We start from the raw sequence: 7,733 nt of genomic DNA on the forward strand, positions 1-7,733 counted from the left end.
AGTGCTTATTCATCCATTGCGGAGCTATAGGCATTACATATATCACTAGACTTACTGGCCCAACATTTGATTTTAGTGGTACTCGATGCTAACACACCTCTAGATCTACTCCTTTTTTATCAGTATGTTCCTAGGCAAATATGCCCTTGTATTTTTAGAACAGTGCCTTTGCTTTATCCTTGATCTCTAGCTTTAGATGCTTATAATTTTGATCATTCAAGGGTTCTTCTCTGAGTCAATAGTCCATTCTTTGACTTCTTGATTATCTGGAAGCAACCAATTTAGGCCTCCTCCCTTCCGATTATCCAGTGAATTAGCTTCCTTTTTTAGTCCTAATATGAGTAGCATAATCATTAAAGGGGTTACTCAACTCCAATAATCCATTCTAAATTTTTGTCTCATCAATTGATGGGTTCTCTTGATCTGAGTTTTCCTGGTAAAAGTTCTAAAGTCAAATTTATCTCTCTCTTGCTGCTCTGGTGCTCTTCCATCTAATTGAACCGATCTTTCCCCAGCATTCAACTCAGTAAAATGCTTTGGGTATTGTTTCTTCTACCTTTTAGCTTGTTCTTTGTCCGTTAACTCAACACTCAAATCTATCTCTGTTAATGGAAATATGTTCATTGAAGCAAGCATTCTCTCGATCTTCTTTGTTCCATATTTCTTGCATAGTTCTTTTGGTCTTAAAGATTTCTTCTAGCTTCTTCACTATCCGTCTTTATCTGAATTCTTATATTAGTTCCCTAAATTGTCAAAGTTTGGTTTGCATAGTCGTGTATCACCCCAACAATTCTGAGCCATGGTCTGCCTAGAAGCATTCCATATGCTCCCTATACATTCAACACTAGGAAGCTGGTCTTGAACTTATTTTTATAGACTCTGATCTGCATGTTCTCAATCAGTCCAGTAGCCTAAACCAGTCGATGGTCAGCCATTTTGACTTTGAATGGTGCAAGTTTCAAATTAGTAATCCCTATTTTCTACCTTAAATGCTCTTAGAGAATATTGACACCAACTCCCCCATCTAGTATCTCACCTGATAATGGTTCTCACCACTTTCTAAACTTTTAATAAACTTGAATTATTGGAACATAATCATCTCTGATGGCTACCAAGTCTACTTCTCTTGCTTCAGCCTCTGATTTTCTTTTCTACCTGATGAATCTTCCAACCTCCGATAATGTGCGTCTGATGTCATCTAGTTCCATTGTCAATTTTTGGATTCGTTCACAGATCTTTACATAAATTTCATCATGTTCATTACCAGAGCTACAATCTAAACTAGAATTTTTCTCATCTTGGCTATCTTCCCAGTTTCACTCAGTTGTCTTTCCTTGTCTAGTTGTTGGTTGAACGTGTGATGGACCCTTTGACTGGTCCCTCATTAGTTTAATGGCTCCAGATTTGGTCAAGTATGATTTGAATTGCCGTATGAGAGATAGCCCTCCCCAGGGGTCTATGCACAAAATATACAATTTACACCTTTATACAAATTTCAATATACATCAGAGTTGCAGAATTGTTTGCATAGGAAAGGAGTTCTCAATGCCCGGCCAAGCATGGAGTTTAGGCCATGAGCCGGACTACATCCAGAGGAACCTATCGATTAGTGCAACCCCTGAATGGGTGTTATGAATGAAAGCATACTCAAGGAAAAATATAAGATTGTGGAGGGTGAATATATGTGTACACTGCACTACAGGAAGAGAGAGAGAGAGAGAGAGAGAGAGAGAGAGAGAGAGAGAGAATTTAGTGGGAGGTGAAATAGAGTGCACATAGACACATAGAGTGAGTGAGAGAGAGAGATAGAATTTAGTGGGAGGTGAAATAGAGTGCACATAGACACGAGAGAATGACAACAAGAATCTTTAAATGCCCCATCTAAATGAAACATGCAGCCATGTATTAATGCGATGACAAAATATGGGTATACCATAACATAAAAAAAAAGAATTTGACAAAATAACTAGCAGAGCACCGGACCCTGTGTAGAGATGGACGGGTGCAGCCGTCCACTTCTGCTCTACTACGGACATAGAGAACTTCACTTCACTGGAAGCGAGCCAGAACACCTCCAACCTACCTGAGCCAGACATAAGCTGAGGCAGCTTCACCTCCCTCCATGAACCTGAGCTATAAAAGGATCCCAAATGCCAGTAGATGGTAGGGTATAAACACCAGCCATACCAGTTTAGGTGCCACGCCTCTTTGATGCCCAACATCGGGTGTTTAGGAAAAGCCAAGAAAAAATCCATGTCACGTTAGTCATGTAGGTCGTTCAACCCTCGACGCACTAACCGTGTAGATGAGCCTAACAAAAAGAAGAAGACCTAGGAAACACCCTTGATCCAATAAAGCCCTAGGTCAATGACCCTTTATTTAAGGCTAAGCGATGTAGGTGATCTTAGTCTTGTAGCGACATTGGGATGATAAACAGAACACGTGAGTCTAATCACAATAACACCTTCCATATGCACAAACAATCTTTTCCAAGCAATTAGACTGTATAGGGTCTCTACCCTTACACGTCTACCATAAACCATCTAAATCACTCCATGATCTAATCCCAAACCATAAACCATAATCCAATCACCTCACATGGGTGAGGACTCCACCCAACTCGGGTGAGGCACAACCAATCTTGCATAACCACTTTAGAAAATAACATGGCTGCAAAAATTTCGACAGCATAACCATACCCAGAAAGAAAACCAAGAGCCACACCGGCTTCCACCATAAAATCACAACCATAATCCATGAGGGATCTCAGCCATTAACCACAAATCATATTCACGCTGAACCAACTCCCACACTAGGAGTTTGACATATCCATTGCAATCAATCAGAGTCCCACACATGACCCTTCAGACATGAGCTTCTCATGCATAAAATAAGTCCGACCAGTAACTAAACATGATGTAAAAATCCAATTTTGACAACATCTAATCATGCAAAGTTAATGCATCATATCTTAGAGCTAGTTTTGACCTAGAAAGGTGAAAAGCAATTGTACCCATGCACATGAGGCATCCACATCTATCCATAAGGTTCCATACATCATATGATATCATTCCATCACCATAAACATGATGCAAAATAGCTCTGACCCTTAGGTCAACCATAAACCATAACTTCTCACATATGCAAAAAACAAATTTTTGCCATTTTTGGGAGCATGAACTGCATGAAAATGAAAGTGTGTGACCTCAAACAAACGCATCAATTTCAGATCCATAATATAGACTAACACTCTATCACATCACTTTGCCCATTTGACACTGACGCAACAATTGGTAACATAGAAAGAAAGCCACTTTATTTCATATCTGCCTATGCGGTTTGGATTGACTAACCATATACCCTCATATGAGTTTATGGACATCTAATACTTGAAATCAACTCACCAAAGTAAACCATTAATCATACATAAACGCCTTAGTTAACCCACGACATCATATGATACTCCCCCTACGCAACACCCCTACACACGTAGGTAAACCCAGTTATGGAAGGATTAATAACTCGCATACCCAAGGTGATAGTGGAGATCTAAATACATTTATCATTAATTTTAATCAAGATTTTCAATTGGCTAACTGGGTGTGCTCATTCGGTGAATCTGTATAGTGGGTAGCAAGCTGTTTTTTTACCATATCTCTTAGCTCATGCGTGATTCTCAAATGACACCTAAGAGAGAAAGTATTCTCAACGATGTGTTTTATATTTGGTTTAAAGGGTTTGGGATGATTCATAATGGTTTGTGAGTTATGGCCAAAACAATGTTCCTACCGCTTCTATGACGTAAAACGAAAAGCGCTTTTTATGCACGTACGTGATGATAAACAAATCGTGTGCATAAATTAGCACGTTAAACATGATAAAATAATAATGGGTCAATTTTATATGCACTCGATAAATCCATACATACAATTGTATATAAAAGAAAAATCATCGAGAGGGTGTCCACCACTATAGACTACTCTGAAAAACGACATAGAGAGAGAGATGATGATGACTATGGAGTTTAGAGTTTCTCACTGTGATTTAGAATTGATTAGGGTTTTCAAAAGGCTTCTTGATTTTCCTCAAGAGAGCGGTGATGAGAGCTCTGGTTTTCACTACGAGAGCTTTTGGAGAGCGCATACACCGTGAAACGAGAGAGCAACTAGTAAGCAAGTAGAGAGAGAATATCCTTCTTCTTCTTCTTCTTTTCCCATAAATGAGAGTTACGAGCTTATGGAGATGGTGATGGAGAGTTTGCACCCACTCCGTATAATAGGTATGTATTGCCTTGCGGTAGTAGACGCAACAAACGGCACTGAAAATTGAGTACTCCCTGCCAATTTATAGGCACTGCAGCAAGCCAGAGTGATGTCCAAGGCAAAAACTAGGGCTAGTTTTTTTGCCTGGAATAGCTGCAAGATTTTGGACACTTTGCTAAAAACATGGCTTGGCTTTTGGTGGTCAAATCTCCTACTTACCATTCAATTTTTATCGTAAAACTGATCAATTGAACAATATCCGGCCAACTAATGAAACCTTGACTAGATTGTGCCACACTGTGATGTCCCAACATAATTATGACTTTCTCGTACTTCCCCGACATATTTACGATACTACTTTTTATAAAAATAATTATTGTAAGAATCTCGTTTAGTCTTGTTTTTTCTCCGTGTGGTCATTTTTAAATCCGACGGAAACTAAAATAAAAATCTCTATGCTTAGGTCATCCTAAAAAGCACATTGTTTTAAAAAAAATCAAAAAGCACAAAAAGCTAAAAATGGCGTTAAAGGCAAAAAAGCAAAATTTTATCTCCGTGATTACAAAAGGTCCACAATATTTGGCACTGAGTTTCTTACACTTACCCATTAATAAGGAACCACGTTTGGGTTTCAATCTCAAAAAAACCATATCACCTTGTTCAAAAAGTTTGATAGATCATTTTGGGTCAGCATACCTCTTGTGTCTATCTTGAGCAGTCTTAATATCATGCGATATAATATCAGTTTGTAGTTGCATTTCATCCAACACTTCTTTGGACGCTTGAACCCGTATGCGAGGGTCTATCCATTTGAGTGGAGTAAGACACTCTTGTGCCATACAATGCTTAAAAAGGTGACATCCCAATTGAGCGTTGGAATGAGGAATTATATGCAAATTCAACCAAATATAGATATCTAGTCCATTTATCCTACTCATGTATACAATAAGCTCTTAACATGTCTTTAATGATTTGATTGGTTCTTTCTGTCTGCCCATCAGTTTGAAGGTGATAAGCAATACTAAAGGCCAAGTAGGTTCCTGTGGTTGAGAATAAGGCTTTCCAAAAATTTGAGGTGAACTTTGCATCACAATCAGAAAGTATCCATCGAGGTAAACCGTGATACATGAAAACACTCTTCATGCTGTAATAAAATTCATGGACATGCATTTCCATTTCATTTGTGGAGCATCAATAGGTTGAAGCTTACCGGGGTATCGAACTCGTTTAGCTTTAATATGTTTACATGTTAAACATCTTGTAACATATTTCAACACATCATGCTTTAGTCTTGGCCAAAAGAAACTCTTCCTCACAATAGAGTACGTCTTAATATATCCTGGGTGTCCTGCTATAGGTATATCATGAGCTTCCTATAGTATCTAAAGTTTGATCCCCCCTTGATTTGGGATACAGAGACGGTTACTGAAGTAAAGATCATTACCTTCAATGTGGAAGCCTTTGATTTTCCTCTCTTGCTTCTCCGTGCAATTATTTAAGTTCATCAAGTAGTGGATTTTTATGTAATATGGGTCCTGAGATATATCTTCTCAAATAAGGTCACCGATTCAGCAAAATCCGACCTAACCATATTTCGACTAGGACTAATTCCAACCAGCATGACATAACTCGACTCAGCACTATTCTAACAATTCTATTACCCTTTCAATACATGGCATGTCTCGGTGGTGGATATCAAAGAAATCCAACACGGATTCAAAAATTACATATGCTACTCAGTCTATAAATGCTAAAGATTTATTCACTTCTCAGTAGCTTCAAAAACATCACCACCTACAATTGCATGAAAAGAAGCCTCCACCTGCTGAGAATTGTCATCAACTTGTATTGTAAAATCTGCTAACTCAATGTTATGTAATTCCATTTCAGGCTCAGCATTCACTTTTTGCTCTGATTCTTGATCTTTCATCTCGTGCAATGGTTTTTTGAACATTCAGCTAAGTTTGATTTCTGCTGCTCCTCTTCAACTACCACCTTCTCCTTCTATTTTTCTTTAATTTCATGGACCTGCTTAATCCAATGCTCTCTTTTCTTCTTGAGCTGTTCTACCTCCATCATCAAGTCAGCTTCATGTGTACTGACAAAAACAGTTCTAACCATTTCATAGGGGTGCTTCAAGATAGTGGTCAATCTCTCTTTCATTGATGTCCATGCCTCTTACATTGTACTCTTCAATTGATGCCTAAGTACCTGCACATCCCCTTGTGACATCAATACTCCATTGACATCTAAATCCTCTTGATTCAAAACCTGCTTCTCTATATCCAACAAAGGTTTAAGCCTCTGCTCAGACATTATATTCTGAACATGCAAATCTGCATTTCTGCTAGCCAATTTCTCCAGATCATGGTTCACTTTCCCTTCCAGAGTGATTTTCCATTCTCTGAACATCCCCAAAGACATTTTGAACTTTGCTATTTCACTCTTATGCTGCATCAAAACATCCTGCATCTCATCTTTATGCTTCAGATTTAAATTTTGAATCTCGAAGTTCAAATTCTGCACAATGTCAACCTGTTCTAGCAATAATACATGTGCATCTCCTGATTTTGACATGGACTACACTTGATTGTCTAACTGTATTTGCTGCCTACTCAGAAACTGTTGAACCTCTCCTAGCATGTGTATGGCTATCCCTACATCCTCAATGGAAATACTCTATTGCACCTTCTTGACAGTGTCTGGTTCAAAATTCAGCTATCTGACTGCTTTGAACACTTTTGAATCTACCTTTCTTTTCTTTGACAGTGTGAAGACCTTTCCCAATTTAGTTGTTATTGGCACCTTCTCATTAGATGTAATGATTGGAGCATCCAGCTTCTTCATGGTTTCATTCATCTCTGTATTTTTCACAGCCTTCAATGCTTCCTCCTCTAAATATCTTGCTTGTACCAAATACCTAAAGGAAGACATCTTTTCTTGATTTTCCTGCACGTTTGCTGGCAGCTCTACCTTTTGGCTTGAATTCTCATCCTCCTTTAACACCTTTGTTCTGCCCAACATTCCTGCACCTGTTTGCTCATATGCACCCTTATGTTCACTCAGGGATTTTTTTGAAAAACTGAACATAGTTGCTAAAAATGCAGATAACTTGCTGCAATTCTGAGCCTTTCTTTTATCTAACATGTAAATCTCAGCTGTAATTTTGTCATACAACCAATTTCCCAATTTAGTGCACCTCCCTGCTCTGCAAACATAACTTTGTTACATTCATTGATGACTTCTCAAGGAAAGTGTGGGTATATCCTCTTAGGAAGAAGGATGAAGTTCTTTCAAAAGTTGAGAATTTTGTGGCATTAGTGGAGAATCGGTCTGGCAAGAAAGTAAAGTGCTTGAGGTCAGACAATGGTGGTGAGTATGCCACTAAAGCGTTTTAGAATTTTTGTGATTCCAAAGGCATCAAAAGAGAGTTGACTGCTCCGTATAACCCTCCACAAAATGGTGTTGCTG

General features: G+C 38.5%; 1 pseudogene; it reads right to left on the reverse strand.

The window, feature by feature from the left end:
• Positions 1 to 5,978: 5,978 nt before the first annotated feature.
• LOC147463026 (uncharacterized) lies at positions 5,979 to 7,352 on the reverse strand (annotated as a pseudogene).
• Between the last annotated feature and the right edge of the window lie 381 nt (positions 7,353 to 7,733).

This window comes from Adiantum capillus-veneris, chromosome 2 (assembly GCF_014529385.1).
Source record: "Adiantum capillus-veneris isolate H3 chromosome 2, ASM1452938v2, whole genome shotgun sequence".
Lineage (NCBI taxonomy): Eukaryota > Viridiplantae > Streptophyta > Polypodiopsida > Polypodiales > Pteridaceae > Adiantum > Adiantum capillus-veneris.